Here is a 26,365-nt window from a genome sequence, read left to right on the forward strand (position 1 = left end):
AGGCAAGAATATTTTGGAAGAGAAGTCAAGAGCTAAAAATTGATTGCATTAAGTTTGAGTCGTCCAAGTGGAAATGTCAGGTAAGTCATTGAACGCAGTTAAACGAGAGTCCCAAGGAGAGTCCCAGGCTACAGATACAAATTTGGGACATTTTCACTATAAGACTAATAATTAAAGCTATGGAAATGGATGATGTCATTTAAGGAGAGAGTAAAGAAAAGGAGGCTTGGTATTAAGTTCCGAATTACTTCACAGTTAGACACTAGGTCAGAGGAGGATGAAGATGAGAAGGAAGAGGAGAGAAAAATACAGAAAGGGAACTAGGAGAGTGAGGTGCCACCGAAGCACTATAGCCCCCCAGCCAGTGCCTAGACCCGTGCCTGGCCAGGGCTAGTGTTCAGTCATCACCGGTTGAAGGAAATCAAGAGATTATCCCAAAGAAGGAGAGAATGAGGAACAGAATTTAGTGCTGCAGGGAGGCCCGGTAGGATGAAGGCGTAAAGTAACCACTGGATTGTCAGCATGGATATTGCTGGTGATGGAGGCAGAAGTCTTACTGAATGGATTGAACAGAGCGTGCATGGGAGGGAAGAAAGTGCAGATAGCATTTTTTTAAACCCCTTTAATAAAGTTTGGCTGTGAAGGGAGTAGAGAAACAGAGTAATACCCAAAGGGGGATATAGAGTTCAAAAAAGAATTTTTATTTGTTTCTTAAGAGAGGTCATACAGCAGCTTGAACATACACAGACAGGGAATGATCCAAGAAAAAGTGGATAATGGTTGATGGAGGAAAAAGGGGGGTTAATTACAAGATTGGAGTTCGTGAGTAGGGAAGAAGGGATTGGACTGGGTGCGTAAGTGGAGGGATTGTTCCTCAAGAGAAGTTCCCTTCTGTTAAAACAAGGGAAAGAAGGGAAAATGGGTGCAGATTCAGGTAGGTTATACAGCTGGTTTTGAGAAGATTGACAGGTTTCTAGTTTTAATTTTAGGTTTTTCAGTTCTCAATGAAGAATCAAGGACGTTAGCTAAAAGGGACAAAGGGTTGTAGAGGAGGGAAAAATGAGTGGGAAAGAGCCTTCCTGAGGAGGGGAAGAATTAGAAAGCCAGTTTAACTGTGAGGTCTAGTGGGTTTGCTAGTTAAGATTGAGTGCCAGTTTAGTGACCTTGAATTTATGGTGAAAATAATCTGCATAATTGAATTCTTTTTCATCAATATTTTTGGTATGGAGAAGGCAGTTTTCTTGAGTTCTGGGATTACAGAATTTGAAAGGAAGAAAGCTTGGAAGAAAGTTGAGGGTTCTAGCAAGGACAGGATTATAACTTTAACTATGAAATCTAAGCTAGATAAAAAGAAAAGTGAAATCTGGAGAGGGAGGATGGGGTCAAGGGATTGAAGGTCTTGTGGCAATTGGAAAGTTGTTTTCATGGGGCACTTGAGCAAGTAAACTAGAAGCAGCAAATTAGTGGATTGAGTTTGGAGGAGATGCAAGAAGGGGTTGAGTCTGGGGTGACAATGGAGGGGTGTGGTTGAGACAGAGTGAAGGAAAAGGTCCTTGGAGCTGAGCAGTTTACAGAACAGAGAAGCCAGGGTGGTTGGCTAGGTTATCCACTTGGATGTTGAAGTTATGTTGAGTGTGATGACTAATTGTGCTGGAGAGTTTAACACTGAGCCAGATGTGCTACAATAACAGATAGTGATAAGTGTTGTGCAAAGAATTAATTCTGGGACAGAAAAGAGATAGACAGTCCTTCAGACTGGGTGGCTAGCAAGGCCTGTCTGCGGAGGTGACATTATGGTTAGATCTGAATAAGAGGGTGAGTGGAGAAAATAATCCAGGCTGAGGGGGCAGCTAATACAAAGACTCAAACTGGATACAAGCCTTTGGGAAGCAGACAGGAGACCAGTGAAGTAGAGCTTATTGGACCAAGAAAGAATAAAATGAAATGAGATTAGAATGCAGTAGGAACCAGAGATAATGAAGGATTTTGAAAGTCATGGTCAGAAGCTTCAGCTCCAAGATGGCCCTGATGATCCTCACCTCCTGGTATTCATGCCTTTGTGTAATCCTCTCTCATGTTATAGAAGCTTGACCTGTATGACCAGTGAAATATTGAAGCAGTGATGGTACATGATTTCCAGTGAGAGGCTGTAGCTTCTGCCTTGCTCTCAGACCACTCACTCTGTGAGAAGGGAGCCTGCCATATTGTGAGGATATGTAAGTAGTGTGTGGGAGGAAGAGTTCATGGGGAGAGGAGCTGAGGCCTCCAGCTAACACCCACCATGCGAGGGAGCCCTTGTGGAAGGCGATCCTTCAGCCCTAGACAAACCTTTAGATGACTGTGGCCTTTCTTGCATATTTTATTCGTAAATATTCTGGTGTATATCTCTAAAAAATAAGGAATCTTTAAAAAACCCAACAAAATAGTTATCACATCTAAAAACTTAATTCCTTAAAATCACACACACACACAATCAATATTCAAATTTCCCCTGATTTCATAAAGTTGATTTGTTTATACCGGGATCCAAACAAGTACCAACTTACTGTTTGGTTAGTATGTTTCCTAAGTCTCTCTTTATCTGTAGGGTTCCCTCTCTTCCTTTTCTTCTCAATTTATCTTAAAAATAAACGTGGCCATCTATTCTGTAGTTTCCCACCTTAATTTTATGAATTGCATCCCTGTGGTGGGTTTTACATGTTCTTCTATCTTGTATTTTGTGTAAACTGGTAGTTGTATCTGGAGGCTTGATCTAGTTCAGGTTCTTTTTGTTTGGCAAGAATACATTCTAGGAAGTGGTGTTTACTTCCATTAAGAAGGCACATCATAGCATTTGTCTCATCTTACTGTGATGTTAACAGGTACTGAAGACCAATGCCTCGCTGTGTTCATTTCTGTTACAAAATGGTGGCAGTCTGATTTTTGTCATTTGTCTCTATTAATTAGCTAGGGATGCTTTCCCATATCAGTTCTGTGGTTAATCTGAGGTATACTTCAGGGGCACCTGGGTGGCTCAGTCAGTTAAGTGTCCAACTTTGGCTCAGGTCATGATCTCATGGTTTGTGAGTTTGAGCCCTGCATCAGGCCCTCTTCTGTCAGCACAGAGCTTGCTTCAGATCCTCTGTCTCTCTCTCTCTCTCTCTCTCTCTCTCTCTCTCTCTCTGCTCCTCCCCTGCTTGCTCTCTTCTCTCTCTCTCTCTCAAGAATAAGTAAACATAAAAAAAAAAATCTGAGGTATACTTCATTCAGGAAAGGCAAGTTAAACGCTTGATTCCTTCCCTTTACTTACCGGTTTTCCTATTAATAATGTGGTTCCCTAGCATTGATGGTCCAGAGAAGAACAATGATATTTAAAAAGATATGTATTTTGAACTTAGGGATTTTTAAGATATTTAATAGATGTGAGTCCATTGCAGTGATTTTTTTTTTTAAGTTTACACTTCACATGTTCTGTCTAGGGGGAGGATCCTCTTCAAGTTGACTTCTGAAGACTTTTTATAGCATCCTTTCTTTTTCATATGACAAGATGACTAGGCTTATCTTGTACATTTTCTGTCCCAGTCCTGGATCCACCATTTCTTCAAGGAGCTCTGGTTCCTTTCAGTGGGAAAGGCTGTATGTGAATTTTGGGTGCTTGGTCATGTACAGCAGACTTTTAATAGATACTTATCAGAATCTATGTAGAGTTAAAAATGTGTTCTAATGGATAGAGATTTTATTCTTAATGTACAAAAATAAGAAACACAGAGTGTTTTTGTTCCTTTGTTTGCAAGGAAATAGGAAAACGAAGGCTTTAGATAGGAAAAAACTTAAAGTTTTAACTTCCCTTTTAAATTGTGTGTCCTCTGTCTGCCACCCTGTATTCATTATGTCCACTGAAGAGAAGTGCTAATAAGCCTTTCATATTTCTGGCTACATAAAAACCGGGCAGTGTTTAAAGATTATCATTATCAGAGTGCCTGGGTGGCTCTGTTGGTTAAATGTCCAACTCTTGATTTCGGCTCAGGTTACAATCTCACATTCGTGTGATCAAGCCCTGCATCTGGCTCCTCACTGGGCTGGAGCCTGCTTGGGATTCTCTCTCTGCCCTACCCCGACTCGTGGTGGTGGTTTTCTCTCTCTCTCTCAAAAAAATTATCATTATAGCATGTGGTTGCTATGTTTCTTAAGTTTCTTTTTTTTCCCCTTTAGATTCCCCCTCCCTATGGGTCTTGGCCTATTTAGGAGGTCGGAGTATTTTGTTTTGAAAAGTTTTGTTTTGTCATAACACCCTCAGCTTATGTTATATCACAAGTGAAAAATCTTAGTTTTTGTGACAGGCATAAGGAAGCCTTGTTTCCTGATATTTTGACCACTAAAACTCACTTTATTACATATAGAGAGGGAAATACATTTTGAATGTTTATATATTTAAATTATAAATTAAGTTAGAGGGGAATGGAATAATGGCCCCTTATGAAAAGACTCTGGATTGTAGTTTTTTTTCTGTGTTTAACAACTCGATCCTTCCCTCTTTCCAGTATTCAGGATCTAGTTCAACAGTTTTATAAACGATGCTTTAAGCTTTTCATTCACTCAACACATATTTATTGAATAATTGGCTCTACACTAGGCATGGTCCTAGGAACTGGGGATAAAGAAATTAGCAAAGTATCTGCTGACCATCACGGGACTTTTTATCTAGTGTGAAAAAGACAGTCAAGCAGTTACATTACTACATATGTAATACCAAACCCTGATAAATGCCTTTTGGGGAATATACTGAGGGCTGTAAGAGAAGTGACTGGGGAATCTGAGTCAGTCTGGGAGCTAAGGAAAAGCCCCTTTGAGAAAGTAACATTTAAGCAGAGATTGGAAGGAAAAGTAGGAGTTGGCCAGGTGATCACTGGGAACAAGTTTTTCAGGCAAAGGGAATAACATGTATGAAGGTCCTGAGGGAGGAAAGAACCAGAAGCCTTGGAGGAACTGAGGAAAGCTGGGTTCCTGGAGCCAGAAGAGGAAGGCAGGGTCATAGGAGAAAAGCTACAGGTGTTGGCACAGCCAGGTCTTACAGGGCACTGTTGGCCTCAATCTTCCTTAGAGATTTAGAGGTACAGGCCACTTAACTGTTGGTGACCCAGACTCTAGGTTTCCATAGGCCACTTTCCAGAACCAGTTGCCCCTTCTCATGGGAGAAGCTTAACCTGCTGGGAACTGTGTCGTGAGTTCAGCTTCTCTTCCCCTGCTTCTTGAAGGTTCTTTCTTAATAAATGAATGTTATTCCTGCTTATTTTGTACCTAAGAGTAAAGAGATTTTTTTTTTATATAAACAGAATTACTTTTGGCTAATCTTCAGAAACCTTGACTCCAAGAATGTACTCATATACAATTACACCTTTAAAAGATTTTCACGTCTTACCTGATCCTCATAGCAACTGTATAAGATAGATATTTATTTCTATCATGCTTTCTTCATAATATAGAAAAGTGTACTGAAGCTCTGAAAAATTAGGTAATTCCCAAGGTCCATTAAAAAGTAGTGAAACAGTAACTGGGCACTATGTCTTCTAACTACAAACCAAGTGGTCTTTCTGCTCCATTCCTCCATTCACTCTGAATGTGAGGGTTTCAAGTGTATTTTGATGTCAGTATTTGCTGTCTATATTTTTTAAATGGAAGAACAAATCATAGGGGTGCCTGGCTGGCTCAGTCGGTTAAGCATCCGACTTTGGCTCAGGTCATGATCTCACAGTTCGTGGGTTCGAGCCCCTCGTCAGGCTCTGTGCTGACAGCTCAGAGCCTGAAGCTTGTTTCAGATTCTGTGTCTCCTTCTGTCTCTGACCCTCCCCTGTTCACATTGTCTCTCTCTCTCAGAAATAAATAAAAAAAGTTAAAAAAAAAAAAAGGAATAAATTATAAAAGCTTAAAAACCAATTAACTGTGAGAGATGAAGGAAGGGAGACAGGGTAGAGGGGACAGTGATAGGAACTAGACTGCTTTGAATATACAGTAGTGTATTTGTAGACGACATTATGTAATGATTTAAATGACTATAAGGCAAAGTTAACTTTTTAAGGCAATGTTAATTTTTTTTACAAAGCAATCCTTAAAAATTGAAAATAAGAAACAAAGAACTTAAAGTTTAAAATTTGAGCTTTATATCATTAGTGGTATCTACCCTAAGGATAAAAAGAACTATAAAAAATACAACAATGACAACAAAACCCATATATATAACCGTGAACCCATATGTTATTGGTGATGGTGTCAGTATTTTATTCTTTATTCTGAGGTTGTGTATTATCAGATAATATGCATGAGTAATTATGTGATAATTTTATCATTTCACTGTGTTACTGAGACCCAGATTCTCAACATGGGTGAAAGGAGTTAATTAAAACTCTGTTAACTTGATTTTTTAATAGACTTTTTTAGAACAGTTTTAGGTTCGCAGTAAAATTCAGCAGATAGTACAGAGTATTCCCATTACCTCCTGCCCCACCGCCCCCGCTGCTCTCAGCATCCTGCACCGGAGTGGTTCATTTATTACAATTGATGATTCTACATTGACATTTCATTATCATACAAAATCCTTGGTTTACATTAGGGTTCCTCGTGGTGTTATACAATCTGTGTTTTGACAAATGTATAAAAACATGTATTCACTGCTCTAACATCACAGAGAGTCATTTCACTGTCCTAAAAATACTCTGCGTTCTCCTGATTTGTCCCATCCTCTTCAAGGGCCCCCGACAAGAGCAACCTCTGATCTTTTTACTGCCTCCTAGTTTTGCCTCTTCCAGAATGTCATATAGTATGTAGCATGTTTAGATTGGCTTCTTTGACCTAATAACATACCTTTAAGTTTCCTTCATGTCTTTTCATGGCTTAATAGCTCATTTCTTTTTAGCGCTGAATAATACTCCACTGTCTGGCCATATCACAGTTCATTTATCCATTCACCTACTGAAGGACATCTTGGTTGCTTCCAAGAATAGGCAGTTATGAATAAAGCTGCTGTAAGTATCACTGTGCAGGTTCTTGTGTAGACACACATTTCCTTTGGGTAAATATCAAGGAGTATGATTGCTGGATTGTAAGGCTATGTTTAGTTCTATAAGAAACTACCAAGCTATTTTCCAAAGTGACTCTACTGTATTGCATTCCCTCCAGCTGTGGATGAGCATTCTTGTTGCTCCACGTACTCTCCAGTATTTAATGTTGTAAGTGTTTTAGTTTTTGACCATTCTAATAAGTGGGTAGTGCCAACTTACTGTTGTTTAATTTGTGATTCCTTGATGACATAAAAGGTCAAGCATCTTTTCATATACTTATTTGCCACTGGTATATCTTCTTTGGTGAGGTGTCTTGTTCAGGTGTTTTGATTGTTTTTAACTGAGTTGTTCATTTTCTTACTGTTGAGTGCTGCGAGTTCTTTGTACATTTTGGGTAATAGTTCTTTATCAGATAAGTCTTTTATAAACATTTTTCTTTATTTTGTGGCTTGTCTTTCCATTCTCTTGATTTTGTTTTTTTTTTTTTAAAAAAATTTTTTTTTTTANCCAGGCGCCCCTCCATTCTCTTGATTTTGAATTGGATTTTGAATTGGAAGTTTTAGTTTGAACTCTTAATATATTTTACCTTTAAAAAAGCTACCTAACACGTTATACTGAAAAGACCTAGAAATATGGCCAACCCAGTCAGCAGTGTGTAATCTTAATGTCCAAATTATGGTCTTGAAATACCAATTCTCTCTAAAAGGAAGAAGGATTCCTGGGATAGCTATTCCAGGTCTGTCTGCAGCAGGAATTATGCAAGATAAACATAGAATTTCTTATTATACCACATAGCAAGGAAGTCATCAAAGACTATGACAAGGGTCACATCAAAAGGATATAAAAGTACACACAAATGAAGATTCCCTTTGGCCAATGATGAGATGGTTAGAATACCAATAAAAACATTAACTGAAAAGTTCATGAGTTTGTAGTGATATTTTTAAAAACTTGTTTAAAGAACAAAACTTACTGGTTGCTATTAGCTAGTGCTACATTAAGCATATACCTTCCTTTTCCAATACAGATGGATCAGGTTTCTAGATCTCAGTACTAACAAGAATTACAGAGGACAGAGCAACATATTTTACTTTCATTTCTTCAGAAATGAACGTGAACTACAACCGAACTGTCCTTGGGAGGGATTAAAATTTCCCGGTGGCATTACTTCAGCAAGAAGTATGCTTTAACATCGAATTGGTAGGCACTAGCTATGGAAAGGCCAGATGTCGAGTGTAGAACATATCTGATAAAGGAGGTTTAACATGCAGCTAGAAGAGCAGTATTCTTCTGCAGGTATTTTTTGAAATGTTTTCAATTTTCTCTTCCACTCTGGGTTTTGATTACCATTTCCATGTAGTTGAGAGGAGATTATTGCTAATTTCATGTGATCTTGGAGTTCATCTGTTTTAGTTGGTCTTCTTGCTGATGACACTACAATATGTGTTGGTGCAGCATACGCATCAACACGCTTTCCAAACATTCTAATTTAGTTAGATAATCTCAAATCACTATTGAGCTGTTGGCTAGAATGCTGTCATTTAATGATATCGTGCACCCTGGAATTATTTGCAGTCATAGTATCACAAAGAAAGAAGACTATACTTATTCGGTTATTAGAACAAAATTGTTGTTCTTTGGATTACTACAGTAGCCTCATAATTCTTCCTTCTATTGCTATGTACTTTTATCAATTAGGAACAAGTTAGACTACATGTAATGGAAAATCCAAGTTTGCTTTAACCAACTAGAGATTTATTTTCTCTTACACAACATAAAATTGAAAAATAAGAAGTCCAAGGCTGTTATAGTCCCTCCACAGTGGTGTTAATGTCTTGGATTCCTTCTACTCATTCTTAGATGTGTCTCTCTTGATAATGGCAAGGTCACTTTTCTGCTTCCCTATCCGCCAACCTGTGGAAGAAAGGAAAAGGGTGAAGTACAAAAGGTGTGCCTCTCCTAGTGAGGCATATCCCACTGACCAGCGCTGTGACACATGGCCACCTCTATTCATAAGAAAGGTTGGGAGATCTGTCTGAGTACAGGGTTACCCCCAACCAAATCTAGATTTCAATAACAAATGTAGATAACTATCAGCTTTTGCCATGTGTCCCTTTATTGTGTGACATGTATTTTCTTAAAGCTTATGCCTCATTAATTTAGCACACGTTTACTGCGTACCAGCTCTGTGCCAAGTACTGTGAATGCAGGTATGAGTAAAGTACCCCATTCCTCCCGTAGGTGGTAGGGGAGGGAGATAGACATTGAAACTAGCACTATACCTATACAAGCACTATATAACCTATAATCTTCAGGTTCAAGGCATATGCCATTGACAACTACAGTTTATCCATGTGCTTACCAGCTCACTGACCCAGTGACTCTAGCCTAGGCCTTCCATGTACTCTAGCTTCTCTGTACCCTTTCATCTCTAACCCCTAGTGTTTGTATTTTATCAAGTTGATTGTCTTAGAAACACAAACTTGACTACCATACTGACTTCAGAAAGTACTGTCTGTCATACTGAACACATTGGTGTTCACAATAGTCAACCATTAAGTGCCCTGATCATGGCCAAAATTTTATGAGACTTCAGATTCTAGATCTTTGGACACAAAGTACTACTGAAATGGTCACTTCTGTCTGAGGAGGTCAGTGAGGACAATTATCAGCCTTCAGGAGTGTGTTAGAATAAAGCTCACATATTAACCAGTGAAGTCCAAGGAGCCCTTGCTATTATGGATGAGGAGATAAGAGGTTCGGTTACTCAAGCATACCGTATTTTGGGGAAGCATCCAGATTTCCTGCAAAGACATGATGGCTCTGTTAACAAATCCTGAGTCAAACTTGTGTTGGCATATAGGTGGTGTGATATCACCATATCTTGACAACTAAGTGAATTGGGCTTCCAAGATGAATAGTGGGACTTGATCAGGGTGTTGTCTGAGTACTCGATGGTCCCTCCACATTGCACCCCAGCCAAAGAGATCACAAACTGACTCCACCTCTTGTGTCTTCTAAGAAACCTTGTCTCGGTATTCTCCTGCTCCAGAACGATTTTAACTATCGAAACCATGTGTTATATAGGATGTGGGATATATGCCAACAAATGACTATGAAAACTAAACATTATTTCTTCATATTTATTAGCCAAAAAACATGTTACATTTTGGCTTTTAGTGGTGGAGTTGTATTGGTCAGCCCATACATTGGCATGTGAACTTACTTTCCTACAAAAGCAGTTGAAGGAATCTGTCAACTTATTTGAGCAGCTCTGTCAGCATTGTTCTGAAAAGAACAAATTAGAATGCCATTCCAGTGTGCCTATCACAATAAAGGCTTTGATGATGGCAGGAAAGGTTATCAGAGGTGGTACCGGGCTTCAGCTGGAATACAATGAAGGAAGGAGAACAGACATCCCTTCCTAACCTGCCCCATTAGGGGAGTTCACCTTGGTGATGGGTAAAGGCGTCAGGTGGCATAGCTGGACCATTCTGACATCTGACTGAGAAGTTTGGACTATACTCTCCTTGGGCTGGGAAGCTTTAAAACTTTTGGACAAAGGAGTGACATCAGATTTACTTTTTATTATAAGAGCAATTCATGTTCCTTGAAAGGAACTTGAAGTTTATGAAGTAGAAAATGGAAAATTCCCCTATCTAACTCCTTAAGGTACCTGTTTTTAAAGGTTGTTGTATATATTGCCAGACTTTTCCCCTATACTGTCATGCTGGCATATAATACAAATATACTATATAGTATATTGTATACATGTAATTACATGTATACACGTTTATTATTATAAATACATGTTATACATGTAATTACATGTATACAATATACTATATGTGGTATAGTATATGTACGTGTTATGTGTATACAGTTAACAGTTGAACAACACAGGTTAGGGGTATCAGTCCCCTCGTGCAGTCAGATACTGGTGTATAACTTTTTATCTCCATATATATTTGTATTATATGTAAATATAAGTTATATATTGTAATTATATATACCTATATATATTTTTTTACCATAAGAGATTAAACTCTACATGATGTTTTATGATGGCTCTTCTTTTAATCTAACGAGATGTTGTGAACCTCTTCCATGCTACATAGCCTCCTTTTTAACAGCTGCAGAATATTCTGTTATTTCTATTACCAGTTTCCCAGTGGTTGACATTAAGGTCATTGAGGATTACTGTTCAGGTTTGCAAATAGTACAGCAGCAGCAATGAACATCTTTATACAAATGTATTTGTATACTTATGAGTATTTTTAGTAGACTCCATTCTTAGAATTGCTGTATGAAAGAAATGCATGTTTTAAATTTTGGTAGATGTTGTCATTTTATGCTGTAGAAAGGCAGTTTACATACTACCCTCAATATGAGATGGTGCTGCAGTCCCCATACAGCTTTGTCAATCTTCTTAATCTTTGCCAATTTGCTAGGTAAAAGCCTTTTTTTTTAAGTATTAGATTTATGTTTTTATATCATTTATATTTTTCTTTTTGTAAATTGTGTATTCTTTTCCTTTCTGCAATTATCTAATTAGATTTGTTCTTTTTTCTTTAAGTTTTAGTAATTTAAGTAATCTCTACACCCAGCATGGGGCTTGAACTCATGACCCTGAGAGATCAAGAGTTGTATGCTCCTCTAATTGGGCCAGCCAGGCACACCATATTCATTTTTTTCTTAACAGTATAAGAGCTCTCTTTCCTGTTTTGCACTACAAATGTTTTATTAGTATATCTTTTTATTTTTATTTTTATTTTTTTTTGGCCATAGACAAGTTTTAGATTTTTATGTAGTAAAATTTCTTTTAAGTCTTCTGGGTGAAGTTATCATGCTTTTAGAAAGACCATCTATTGAAGATGATAAAAATATTTTTATGATGATTTCATCTACTACTTTTGTGTTCCTTTTGGTTTTTTAATTAAAGTGTTTGATTTACCTGCAGTTTAATTTGTGTGCATGGGGTAAAATGCAAAGTGAGGAATATGGCTTTTCACTCTCCATTCCCTCAACCACCAGCCAGTTCCTCCAAAATAATTTATTGAAAAATTCGTCTAGGGACACCTGGGTGGCTCAGTTGGTTAAGCATCTGACTTCAGCTCAGGTCATGGTCTCATCGTTCGTGAATTCAAGCCCCGTGTCAGGCTCTGTGCTGACAGCTCAGAGCCTGGAACCTGCTTCAGATTCTGTCTCCCTCTCTCTCTGCCCCAGCTGCACTCATGCTCTGTCTCTCTCTCTCTCTCAAAAATAAATAAACATTAACAAAATTAAAAGAATTTCCCACATGTGGTGCATTTCCTCTCTTCTTGACTGCCTAAAGCACCAACCGTGGAATCAACTGAATTAGTATATTGGATGAGAACTAGTGGGAAGAGAGATTGAATGTAAGCAGTGTTAGAGGGTGGTGATAGCAGAAGTGAATAGTACTTTGGGGCCTGTGGGTGGTTCAGTTGGTTAAGCATCTGACTCTTGGTTTTGGCTCAGGCCATGATCTCTCAGTTAGTTCAAGCCCTGCTTTGCTCTCCCTGCTTGGGATTTTCTCTCTCTGTCTGTCTCTCTGTCCCTCCCCTCCTCGTGCTGTCTATGTCTCTCTCAAAATAAATAAATAAACTTAAAAAAAGTAAATAGTACTTGAAAGAGCAGTTTGGAGAACAACTCTTTTTGGATAGGGTAGGTTGGAGATTGGAGGAACAATCTAGAAATTCTTAGCAGGTTCTGATGGTCTCTCGTCTTGGCCCATTCGTTCCTCTTCTGCTTTTTTATGTCACTAATAATCAGAATTTAGCCTATATCAGAATCACCTGGAGAGCTCATTACAAACATTGCTGGTTTTGCCCCCACAGTATTTGATTTGATACATCTGAGTAATGCCTGAAAATTTAGTGTTGCATCTAGTTCCCAGGTGATGCTGATGTTGCTGGTCTGGGGACCACACTATGAGCACCACTGCTCACAGGTCCCTTTCACTTCCATCTTAGATTACTCTAATAGTCTCTAGTTTGGTTGCTTTCCTGGTTTTCTTGTCCTTCACCCTTTCCTGACACCAATTAGGATTATAGCGATGAGAGTAGAAGTGGAGAGGAGGAATAAACTTGAAAGATGTTCCAAAAGAAAGGTTAATGGTCTTTGGAGACTGAATAGATGTGGGGGACAAAGGAGCAGGAAGCCAAAGAGGCACTTTCTAAACATTGCCGCCAGATGTACTCTTGCAGAAACACTTCTTTCATCTTGTTATTTCCCTGTTCAAGAATCTGCAGTGAGATAAATCTAAAATGAGATTTATCTGAATAAATACAGCTGATAGTTGACACCCAACCCGTGTGGTTTCTCTGCTCTAAGTCCAATCTCATTATAACAAATGACGTTGCAAGTAGATCTCTGCATTACCAAATACTTTCAAGCCCAGCCAGTGACCTACTTTAAGCAATATCCAATTTAACAATTCCAGTTCAGCAAAATAATTTGGATAGGATTTTAGAACTTCATGTAGAATTTAATCTGAAGTACGTTTGTATAAAGATCTGTTGATTTCTGAGGATTAATTTAAACTCAATTTAGAAATCCTGTTTATCATATGTACATTTTTTTAAATCTCATTATACACTGTGCTTTCTGTATTTACCTTTTTCTTATGCTTGCCATTTGGCTATAAGAGGGGGGCATTGTGCCAGATATTCATGTTTGCAATTATAAATGCAAATGAGGCCAGAATGTGTGTTTGTACAGGTGGGGTGAAATAAACAAATGACAGTGAACGCCTGTTTATCACGATCATTGTTTTGTTGCTGCTGGATTGGAAAAGAAGTAAGGAGGTGGCACTTTGGGTTTTTAAGATACTTAGTATGTGACATTTAAAAATTGCTTTGTTTTTAAAAGCTAACTTTTCTTGTTATGCTATATGCTTCTGTTCTTTGATATCATGTCAGGGTGAGATTTTAAAGATGTGAGAATTATACTAGCTGTAAAAGGGTGCCAAACATTTGTGTTTTTAAAAACACCTTTATTGGGATATAACTTACACACCATAAAATTCACTTATTTCAGGTGTACCGTTAAAACATTTTTTAGTAAATGTACACTGTTGTGTAATGATCACCACAGCCCCATTTTAGAACGTTTCCATCAGCACAAAGAGACCCTGCATGCCCATTTGCAGCCCGTTGTTCCCACCCCAGCCAACTACTAATTTACTTTTTGTCTCTGTAGACTTGTCCTTTCTGGACACTTAATATAAATGGAATCATATAGTATGAGATCTTTTGTAAGTGGCTCCTCTCACTGAGCATCACGTTTTCAAGGTTCACCCCATTGTTTGTATCAGTAGCTTGTTCCTTTTTACTGCTGAGTAGTTTTCCACTGGGTGGATGGACCACAGTGTTTATATGGGCATTTGGGTTGTTTCTGCTTTTGGGCTTTTATGAATAATGCTGCCGTGAACATACATGGATGTTTGCTTTGATATTACCTAAGTCATTAATAGCCGATTGAGAAAATCAGAGAAATTTTATTGCAAAATATTGTAATTATTATTGCAATGTATGCAAATTATTATTAAAAGTAATAAATATTTGATATTTATTTTAAAAATAAAAATCTTATCTTAGGACATGTGAAATTGCATTTTTATACTATATTAATTCCTTATTACTCCCTAAAGCCCTTTCCAGATTTGCAATTCAACAATGATCCTGTTGTTTTATTAAGGCAATAAAACCTCATATAATAGAGCTTCACACTTAAAATAATATATTTTCATAGTTATTATCATTTGAGCCTCACAAGAGGTAGATAGGGCAAATATTATTACTTGTCCCTCATTTGTTGCTACCAGGGGCCGTCTAGACCCATATTCTGAGGTAGTTGCTGTAGGAATCTGTCAAGGCTATGTTCCCAGTTTGTGGCATACACACAGGGGAGGGCACATTTCAGCACCAAAGGGCAACTTTTATATGTGATATAGATCCATGTTTGAAGTCTTTGTGGCTTATTCATCCTACAGATACTTACTGAGCATCTACTATTAGGGTTAGGGTTAGGGTTAGGGTTAGGGTTAGGGTTAGTGCATGCCAGGCACTGTGCTTGATGTTGGGGATTGATGAGGAAAAGATTTAGTTCCTGCTCTCAAAGAATTTACTGTCCATACAAGAAAATAAATTGTAATGCTGAGCCATGGGACCCCAGAGGGGTGGGGTTTTGGGGTATAGGGAGGAGGTTATCAAAGTGCATTGATAATAGTCATAAGAGCTAATACCTAGTTAATACTGGGTAATAATAATAGCTAGTCCCTAGTGCTTACTCTGTCCCAAGGATGTTCCAAGCACTTTGCATATATTTACTGACTTAATCCTCACACTCCCCACTGAGGCAGATAATATTTTTATCCTGTTTTACAAATATGGAAGCTATAAAACTAAAGTTGATAATTTGACCAAAGTCACAGAACTAGTGAATGGCAGATCTAGAATTTGAACCAGCCAGTGTGACTGCTGAAAAGATTTCTCAAAGGAGGTGACACCCAGGTTGCATCTTGAATGAGAGTTTGTACTTAGTCTGGTAGAAGGGTGATTGGGGTTTGTCTGCATGGTTTTCTGGACAGAAAAATGTCATGAGGAAAAGCAAAGAAGGCACTTGGTTGAAAGTGAGTGTGGCTACTGGTTAAAGAAAAAAAAAAAAAGGGGGGGGAGGAGGGCAGCTCTCNCAGAATGCCTTCTAAAAGTAACTTGGGTTCTGTGCTCTAAGTTTTAAATTTATATGAAAGGTGTAAAATTTTTTTGCCTTTGTATTAGTTTTCTTTGCATTCATTCTTGTTTATTGTGAAACATAGCCCACAGCCAGAAAAGTACATAAAATACAAATGTAAAACTTAATGAATAATTTAAAAATAACCACTTCAGAGGTCAAGAAATAGGATATTACAGGGATGCAGCAGCCCCTTCATAGCAACTTTTGTTAAGCTAAAGTTTTCCTTCCTACCTACAGGTAACCACTCTTCTGATATCTTTTCTTTTTACTTTTCCCACCTGCAAACTCTAAACATTATAGTTTTGGCTGATTTTGAACACAGAGTTACATGGTATATATTCTTTTGTCTGGTCATTATGTTTATACGATTCGTCCATGTTGTGTGTGTGGCTCTTGTTCCTTCATTTTCATTACTGTATAGCACCCCATTGAATGAGTATGTGAGAAGATATTTATCCATTCTACTACTGAGATATTTGGATTGTTCCCAGTTGAGGGCTGTTATGGATAGTGCTGCTCTGAATATTTTTGTAGTGTCTTTTGGTGCACATGTGGATTAATTCTGCTGGGCAAATACATAGGAGTGGAATTGCTGGATCATAGAGTATGTCTTTAATTTTAGAATAACGGAGAATTGTATTCCAAAGTGGAAGTAACAATTTACATTCACATAATCAGCGTATGACAGTTCCTGTTGTTCTATATCCTTGGCAACACTTGTTATTATCAGACTTTTGTTTTCTATATTTTCATGTTTGTTTATTTTTTAGAGAGAGTGCATGTATGTGCATGCCAGTGGGGGAGGGGCAGAGAGAGGAGAGAGAGAGAGAGAATCAATCCCAAGCAGGCTTCATGCTACCAGCGCAGAGCCCAGTGCAAGGCTTGATCCCATGAACTGAGAGATCATGACCTGAGCTGAAATCAAGAGTCAGACACCCAACCAACTGGGCCAACCCATGTTCCCTGATCCAACTTCTAAATTTTTAGCCATTCATGGGGCTCCTGGCTGGCTCAGTTGATAGAACATGTGACTTTTGATTTGGGAGTTGTGAATTCAAGCCCCATGTCGGGTGTAGAGATTACTTAAACATAAAATCTTTAGGGGCACCTGGGTGGCTCAGTCAGTTAAGCGTCTGATTTCAGCTCAGGTCATGATCTCACGGTTCATGGGTTCGAGCCCTGCGTCGGGCTCTGTGCTGACCGCTAGCTCAGAGCCTGGAGCCTGTTTCAGATTCTGTTTCTCCCACTCTCTCTCTGACCCTCCCCTGCTCACGCTGTCTCTCTATCTCTCTCAGAAATAAATAAAACATTAAAAAATAAATAAAACATTTGGGGGCGCCTGGATGGCTCAGTTGGTTGAGCACCCGACTTTAGCTCAGGTCACAATCTCACACTTAATGAGTTTGAGCCCTGCATCGGGCTTTGTTTTGACTGCTTCGAGCCTGGAGCCTGCCTCAGAGTCTGTGTCTTCCTCTCTGACTCTGCCCCTCCCCCACTCATGCTCTGTCTCTCTCAAAAATAAACAAACATTAAAAAAACTAAAAAAAAAAAATAAGAAAAAATAAAATATTTAAAAAAATTAAAAAATAAATAAGCACAAAGAAAAGCTTTTAGCCATTCTGCTCTGTATGGTATATCATTATCATTTTACTATGTATTTTTCATTGTGGCTTTCTTTTGTAGTTCTCTCACTTCCTATTGAGGCTAGATGCCTTTTCATATGTTTGTTGGCCATTTAGATAATGTAGTTTTTTGTTTTATTTGGTGATGTGCCTCATCTAGTCTTCAACCCATTTTCCTTTTGAGTTATCTTTTTTTTCCCATGTTAGAATTCTTTGTTACTTCAAATATGCACCCCTTGTTGGTTTTGTATTGCCTGCTTTTTCATTTTCTTGAGGATATCTTTTGATGAACAAAAATTCTGAATTTTTATGTCCGAGTTCTCTGTTTTTTAATAATAGGTGCTTTTTGAATGCTGCTTAAGAAATCCTTCCCTACCCCTGGGTCATGAAAACATCATCCCGTATTATGTTCTGAAAGCTTTATTATTTATTTTTCATGTTGAGTTATGTAGTTCTCCTAGAACTGGTTTTTGTGACTGGAAATTCGTAATTAACTTGTTAATGCTCCTCTGCCTTCAAGATATTTTTTATATTTGGTTCAGATTTTCCGGCTGTCCTCCATAGGACGGTTGGTCCGAATTACCTACTTTACCGTTCCCAGAAGCAGAAATCTCTTTTTAAGTTTTAGTTTCACTTTGACTTAAAAATGAGCTATTCTGGTCTATAAAGGGACCTTAATAAATATGTTTACTAAAAAGAAACAAAAACCCTGAAAAGCTATATAGATTCATGGTTGTTTCTACTTTTCATATTTTTTTTATTTGAGAGATCAAAAGGAAGCTTCTGTTTCGTATGTTTCTCTCAGCTATAAAATACTTTAGATAACTGAAAGCTTGCTACGTAAAATGAACAATTGCACCTACTGCAGGATAATTTTAGAACATTAAGCATAGCAAAATCTTAAAAAACACATAGTATCAAACATTGACTTAAAGGGTAAAAAGGTTTATTAACCATGGTCATGGCCACCCCTCTTTATCTGTCTGTCCATATATTTAAATCTCGTTTTTGGCCAGAGATGGACTGTATGCAAACCACATCCAGAATGCTTTTAGTTTGTGCCACAAAATATGAAGAAAATGTTTTCAGTTTATGGCAACTAGATCCCTGACATATGATGCTCCAGGAACTGTTTTTACAGCGCACAAGATGCACAGGAACAGAATCGCAAACTCACATGATTATTGGCACAGAAAAACTGGCTACGTGGCTGATGTTAAATTTGCTTTTTAAGACAGCCAGATCAAGAAATGTCGGAAGAATCTGCGACGGTAGCAGTGAGCTGATTTTGCAGTCAGTAAACACAGCCTCGGGAAGCCATGGCAAGGCAGCTTCTGATGAGCCATTTACAGCTTCTAGGAGGAGAGCGAGTGTGGGCGCCGGAGAGGAAAACCTGACGTGGCCTCCAGGGAATGCTGCTGGGGGAAGCGGAGCCTCTCCCGCGGGCGCTGGCGCGCACCGCANTCACGGTGGAGGAGGTGGAGGAGGTGAGCGTGTTCAGAGCCAAGATGTTCGGGGTGAGCGCTGCGCATGTGGAAGCCGTGGCTCCCCAGCCGCGCACTCCCTCCCTGCTTCTACCCTTAGAGCGTTTTCTTTCTCTTTTACAATTAGTAGTTACTCCAAGTGTGAGCCAAGGATCCTCCCCGCGCCCCACCCAGACCCTCTGGGGGGGTCCGTGAGGTCACAACGCTTTTAATGATACTACCATGATACGTGCCTTTAAAACCCATTCTCTCACGAGGGTACAGTGGAGTTTTCCAGAGGCTTCATAACATTCGATACTGCAAAAGGCTGAATGCAGAAGCAGATAGGAGGATACAGCTGCCATCTCCTACGCCACACATTGAAGATGTTTGCAGAAATAGAAAACAATGGGACTTTTCTCAAACTTTTAATCCTCTAAAAAATTATGTTTAATTTTAAAATGTTAACGTGTAATAATAGCATGTTACTAATATTTTCAAATGGATATTTATGAATATTTTAAATTTGTTTCTAGCTTTGATTTTTAGTATGGTAAAAATGGCGGTTATAGGATGGTGATTGTATAGTATGGTGATTATAACATCCATCAACAAAAGCTCTTTGGGATCCTTCATGATTTTTAAGAATTGTGATGAGATCCTGAGACTAAAATGTTTGAGAGTAACAGCTTAAAATCCAGTCATTTCCACTGGAATGCTAGTTTCTCTCTGAAGCCTGCTCGGGTTGGGTAGCCCACTGTTTTTCTCTGCCCATTCCTAACTTCTGTGCCACACAGGTCAGTGCTCCCTCCTTGAGGAATTGCTTGCTATGCTCATTTTCTTCTTCTTATCAATAGTGTAAGACCTCTGAGGACAGGGATCATCTGTGAAATGAGGGTCTTTTGAAACGTCGGCGATGTGCATTGCTGAACACAGCATAAAATGGTTTTTGGTTAATGGCTATTCATATTATTATTACTCTCATCTTCAATATAAATACTAAAATTTCCCTAACTCAATTGTTTATATTGGCGAACCAACATGCACTTAAAACTTTGTGAACCTTAGCAGAAATATCTATTTGATAAAAAAATAAAGCTATATAAAATTGATATACGATATACAATATGGAAAAAGAATAGAGTTTTTGATCATGGGTCATCAATAAATTGGGTACAAAAGCTGAACATGTTGATCTAATTCTTACGTGACCAACAGTGGCAGTGAAACCTGGCCATAGGCCCTTGCTCTGAGCACGCGAGCATTGCACTGGGCGCTTAGTAAGCATTCAGTAAAGCTGGCCGAGTTGACTCTGCTGTTTCAGTAGCTGCCTCTGCTGTTGTGTAGCCAGGAGTCATCATTCCCTGCCACCCCCACCCCCACCCCCGAGTGGTCTGCTCTTGTGTGTAGGTTCTTCAGAAGGTACTTTCTGAAGCCCTTTCTGTTAAAGAACTGACAAGTCACCCTGGACTGAGCTAGAAGACATTAGCTGACCAAACCGGATTAGTAGCTGAAAGTGAGCACATACCCTTTTCTTCATCCCTGCATTTGTTTTTCTTAGGCAGCCCTCCCTGACTTACAGATACAAAGATAAATTCAACATCTTTGTGCCAGTGTCCTGCTGTCAGTCCCCAAATTTCCTTCACAGCCTCTCCCTGAAAGTCTGTGGGTCCCCTGCAAATAGCACATCGCCCAGAGAGGCTGGCATTACTTTACCATGGTGTTCCTTAGAACAGAGCATGATGCCTGGCATGTGGCTCAATTGCTGAGTGAATGAATGAATAAATGAATGTATGGAGTTGGTACTGTGGCCCTGGATATACTACTAAAGCTGATAAGCAGCATCCTTATTTGAGTAAACTAAGAATATTATACTGAATTGACTTTATCTTTTCCCCCCCAAATGTCTGTGTTTATTCCATAAGTTTATTAGAATGTCCTTTGCACTAGCACTGTTTTAAATGATGAAATACAGTAGTAAATAAGACTTAGACCCTGCCTTCAGGATCCTTATAACCTAGTAGTTATATGGACTAGTTATATATGCAGCACAAGCCTAGTGGAAATATATACCAAGTACAGTCGCTGACTCAGAGGAGGGACCCGTCCAGGCCGCCTATGGCAAGAGGGAGGCATCAAGAAAGACTTCATAGAAAAGTTTTCCCTAAGCATGCATCTTGAAGGTGGGGAAGAAATTTGCCCTGTGAGGGGGAAGCCAGTCCAAGTAGAAGCAGCATATACAAAGCCACCGGCACATGAAGCCGTGTGGTGTTTAAGGAAAACTGAAAGCACTGTGATTTTGTGAGATGAAGCTGAGAGATGAACAGGTACCATGTAGTGAGAATTGGGTTTTAGCTTGAAGGTGGATGAGAGACATTGCAAAGGCTGTGTGGGATTGCACTATATAAAGGTAATTGTGATGGTGGTGGGGGTCGGGGGAAGGGTGGGATGGGTCTTGAGGTTAAGAAGGCCAGCAGAAAAAATAGCTCTAATAAGTTGAGTGAGAAACTGTCAGAACTAACGCAGTGGCAGTAGGAATAGGGAAGAAGGTACATCCTGAAATATTTGGGCATTGGAATTGACAGAGTTTGGTGAGATGAAGATGCTGATGATGGTGCCAGATTTTTTATTTGAGTGGGACGGTAGTATTCCCAAGTGAGGCAGAAGGAGAAGAACATAGTTTGAAGGAGGGTTATTTCATTTTAGATGTGTTGCATTTTAAGAAGCATGAGGTGGAGCGTGAGATGAAGGGCATTGACATTGGGCAGTTTATAGAAGGCTTTGAAGGTTATAAGAAAGGTCAGCCCTAGAGAGATTTGGGAGTCATCAAGATGTGGATTGTAGTTGAATCTATGGGAGAAGATAAGGATGTGTGTGTATAATAAAAAGAGAAAGGGAAGGATGAACTCCCAAACAAACACGCCAGTAATGAAAGGACAAGCAAAGAAAGACTCTCCAGGCAGAGTCTGCAAAGAAATGGCCTAAGTGGTGGCACAAGTAATGAATTTGGCCCTTTTGTGGGGTAAAGGGACTAGACATGATCCATGACAGTTTGGACATCAGAATGAGGCTCAATCCTTGAAGCCAGGAGTTGAGTTTCCTCACCACAGCCCCTGTGCCCTTGTCCCCCGTGTACAGGAGCAGCAGCTCCTCACCCAGCACCACCCTGCCCGTTTGTGCATCTGAAAATCAGCAACGTTGACAAAGGCCTTGGGCTGGCTGCAAACCCAGGGAGATAGGAGGACTCAGACACAGCTAAGAGACCGAAACTAAAACAAGGTGCCCTTGGCTCAATAACTGGACCTGGAGTCTCATTTTTTTTTTTTAAGATTTTACTTTTAAGTAATCTCTACACCTAACGTGGTGCTCAAGCTCACAACCCCGAGATAAGCATCGCATGCTCCGCTAACTGATCCAGCCAGGCGCCCTGGGATCTACAATATCCTTGATATCAAGATAGGAAAGGAACACCCAGATGACAAGACTTTCAGGTCATTCTGATTTTTAAATGGGAAAGAGAGGTTGAAACAAAACAATTGAATAATATCCATTGTATTTGATAACGGGATTGAGAGGGAAAGATCTCAAATTACAATGATTAATAAGTAAATGAGAGATAAAGGTGTTGTGACCACGGATAATAAACTTCTTTTTAAAGAAACTTCACTAGAAGGGGAAAGAGGAGGAGAACACAAAAGCCAGAAGAGATTTTAGGATTAAAGGGGATGTTTTTAGGAATGTGCAGACTGGAACATTTTACAGAACTTCCAAAGTGTTGAACTTAAGTAGAGGTGACCCAGACTGCACAGGTAACATTTCCAGATCTTGGAACAGTCATTAACGCTTGTGTATTGGCAGCTAAATAGACCCATCTGCCCGTAGCAGTTACCTCCACCTGTGCCCCTTGGGCTTTTCATATTATTATTTGTGTTACTTAATTAAATAGGTTCCTTCTTGCCCACTTGGGCTGGGTGCCCCACTTACAGAGCTGAGCGCGTGGTACCCTGCTGTCTGCCCCAGTCCTCTTGGCATCTGTGCTCACCTCCTGGAAAGACCTTCCCAGCCCCTTTGCTGGTGTTTTGCTCCACCCTCACATCTGCTGCTTCACTTAAGATGCCTCTTCCGGGACATCTTGCTTGAAGTTAGGCCAGTTGCCGATGACGTAGGCTGTCAGGGTTTTCAATGTTACTTGTGACTCAGTTAAAAGTTTATAGTAAGCTTGACCCTTGAGCAATACAGGGGTTAGGTGCTGACCCCCTGTGCAGTTGAAAATCCTCCTAGAACTTTTGATTCACCCATAACATAACTACTAATAGCCTACTGTTGACTGGAAGCCTTACTGATAGTGTAAGTAGTCGATTAACACATATTTTGTATGTTTTATGTGTTATATACTGTATTCTTACAATAAAGTAATCTAGAGAAAAGAAAATGTTTGTAAGAAAATCATAAGGAAGAGAAAATACATTTATAGTACTATCCTGTAAAAAATCTGCATAGAAATGAACCCACGCAGTTCAAACCCATGTTCGTTCAAAGGTGAACTGTATATGATAATCTGCATCCCAGTGTTACGCCTGAAATTAAACTGATAACAGCTGTGAGTCCTGGGTAAGGGTAGGGGGAGAAGGGATTGTAACCAAGGGTTCTTATCCACATTACTTGAATTTTTTACATTGAGAATTAAAATTAAATTTAAAAGAATCAGCCTGAATAATCAAGTTTGACACTATGCCATATCAGAGGCTATACTAGTAAAGCGAATATAATTTATTGGATATGCCTGTCTTTCAGCTTGCCATATTCCCTAGGAAAGATGTAGGCCTGATTATGTCCCACGAGTAAGACTGGGCTCTGGACTTGGAGGAGCTCTAGAAACCTCCTTGCAGTTTAGCAGGTCTAGCAGTAATCTAGTCCAGGACCCACAAAACCCTCCCAAGTGTGTGTGAATCTCAAGGCAGTTTGGCTTCTCTGCAAGAGGACCGAGAAAACTGGAATGCTCCAAGTAGTTTTCAGTGTTACTTGTGACTCGGTTAAAAGTTTGTGGTACGGATGGCTACATATGATCGGGAGGTAGGATTATGTGTAGTTCTGAACATTTCAAAACGACGTTTTGAAGGAATTTGCCATTGCTTACACCTTAGGAAAATAGTGCTGTAGATAACTTTAGCTAGATAATTCCAAATGTTGATTTTAGAATCAAACGTTATGTTGATCTTTAGTATGAGTGCATCTGATACAGAGGTTCACAACCCTGCAGGGAAAGTAGGGAAGCTGTTCTGCAAAAACTGGTTTCCAGAGTTCTTGGAAATTGCCCAGTTTCCCTCACCTGCTCTTCCTGCGCCTCAACTCCTTTTCCCCTTGCTGAACATAAGCCAGCATCTGAGCCCACCTACCAAGCACGCAAAGGACTGAGGTGGCCACCATGTTCTTCTAAACTTGTCTGTCAATAAGATACGTAATGATGGGTTACTTTGTGAAGCAGGTACAGAATTTAGACGATTGGTGAGTCTAGAGAAGAAGTCATGTTTAGCCTGGGCAGAAACTCATCAGAACAGAGAGCTGAGAATTAGGTTTGTTCTCTTGATAATCTGCAATTGACAAAAAATGAAAGAATCGAATCTATCTCTGAGGTGCTGAGAGTCACACATCACACACAACTACACAGCTGACGTCCTCCCTGAGGGCCAGACCCATCTGGGAAGTTCCAGCCAGCTTCTTCAACTCTACCCAGTGCCGTTTAATGGGGAGGCTCCACCCTGCAGTGCTGAGTTATCGGGAGCATGTCAGAATTCAGTTCCTCTTATGTTTGTTGTTGAACTCCTGCTCGATACCATATTCAAAGATGTATAACATGTAGAGAGCCCTTGTTGTCAAGGAGCCCCTGTTGAGTGTGGAAATCAGACCCTCGGATGCTACCAATATTATATGGTGTGTCTCAGGGGAGGGACACTTAGTGCAGCCAAGGAGGGTACAGAAGCCTTTCAGGAGATCTTGCAGAGGAGTAGATGAGAATGAGGCAAAGGGCCCTCAGCAGACATTAGTGCATGTGCTGTGGGCAAGGAAACCACATGCAGTCGCCACGAATAGGATATGAAGGATATGATGGGGCTAGAAAGATGTTGAAATTTTCCCTAAGGGTAATGGGGAGCTATTGATTGAATCTGGGCAATGATCTACTCAGAGGTCACAGTTGCTTTTTAGAAAGGAAGATTGCTGGGACAGCTGTGTCTGTAGTAGAAGGATAAGGCTAATAATGATAATATCACCAATATTCAATTCCATCTGAGATTTATTTACTCAAACGCTGTTAAAAAATAAGCACAGGGAACGTGATGACAGATAAGAGGGCAGCAAGATGCTTTCAAAACTCCCTGAAGCACACCCTTAAACACCACGATGTGATGTGGGACTAAAGGTATAACTCATAATCTGCAGCCGTGGGAAATGGAACGCGCTTTCTTGGACAGGGACATTAAGTTTCTTGATCATGAGACAAAGGGCTCAGCTTCCAAATAGTGACAGACTTTCAGACAGCAGTTTGGGTTCTAATCACAGGGGAGTTTCTTTTGGGCTTGTACAGCATCGTTTTGGCCACTTTTGCACATGCAGTGGTCCAACCTTAAGCAGGATCTTAATTAAATTTAAAAGAATCAGCCTGAATAATCAAGTTTGAAAATTGACACTATGCTATATCAGAGGTGATACTAGTAAAGCGAATATAATTTATTGGATATGCCTGTCTTTCAGCTTGACATATTCCCTAGGAAAGATGTAGTCCTGATTACCTCCCATGAGTAAGGTTGTTTCTGCCATTGTAAAAGGAAGGCACTGGCAGGGCACCTGGGTGGCTCAGTCCATCAAGCATCCGACTTCGGCTCAGGTCATGATCTCATGGTTCGTGGGTTCGAGCCCCGCATCGGGCTCTATGCTGACAGCTAGCTCAGAGCCTGGAATCTGCTTCAGATTCTGTGTCTCCCTCTCTCTCTGAACCTCCCCTGCTCATGCTGTCTCTCTCTCTCTCTCTCTCAGAAATAAATAAAACATTAAAAAAAAAAAAGGAAGGAATTGGCTTGGGACCTCTAAATGTCTATCTAATATTAAGTGGCTTTCATTTTGTATATATTCGTATATCTGTATGTTCACATGTGTGATTATGTATTTCATATATATAAAGAGAGAGACATTCCATCATGAAATACAATTTTCCCTGCATTTATTAGCAACTTGCTATGATCTGATTTGTTTTTGAAGAGGCCATTCCAGCCATTAACTGGGGATGGACTGGGGAGGAGCAAGAGGGGCCAGCTAAGGGGCTTCCACAAGTGAGGGATGATGATGGCAGTGGGAATGGAGAATTCACATACTGTGAATCAGAAGTGACAGAGTTGCTGACAGGCTGTGAGAGGGCTGGGATCGGGTAAGAAATCTAGGATGAACTTGAGGTTCTTACCCAAGCAACTGGGTAGAGGATGGTGCCCTTGATAAG

The 26,365-nt window shown here is 39.7% G+C and overlaps 1 protein-coding gene across 5 annotated transcripts in view; it reads left to right on the forward strand.

The window, feature by feature from the left end:
- TNRC6B (trinucleotide repeat containing adaptor 6B) overlaps positions 1-26,365 on the forward strand; it is a 243,249-nt gene that overhangs the window by 31,665 nt on the left and 185,219 nt on the right. The gene's annotated exons all lie outside the window — the stretch shown is intronic.

This window comes from Crocuta crocuta, unplaced genomic scaffold, assembly GCF_008692635.1.
Source record: "Crocuta crocuta isolate KB4526 unplaced genomic scaffold, BGI_CrCroc_1.0 scaffold143, whole genome shotgun sequence".
Lineage (NCBI taxonomy): Eukaryota > Metazoa > Chordata > Mammalia > Carnivora > Hyaenidae > Crocuta > Crocuta crocuta.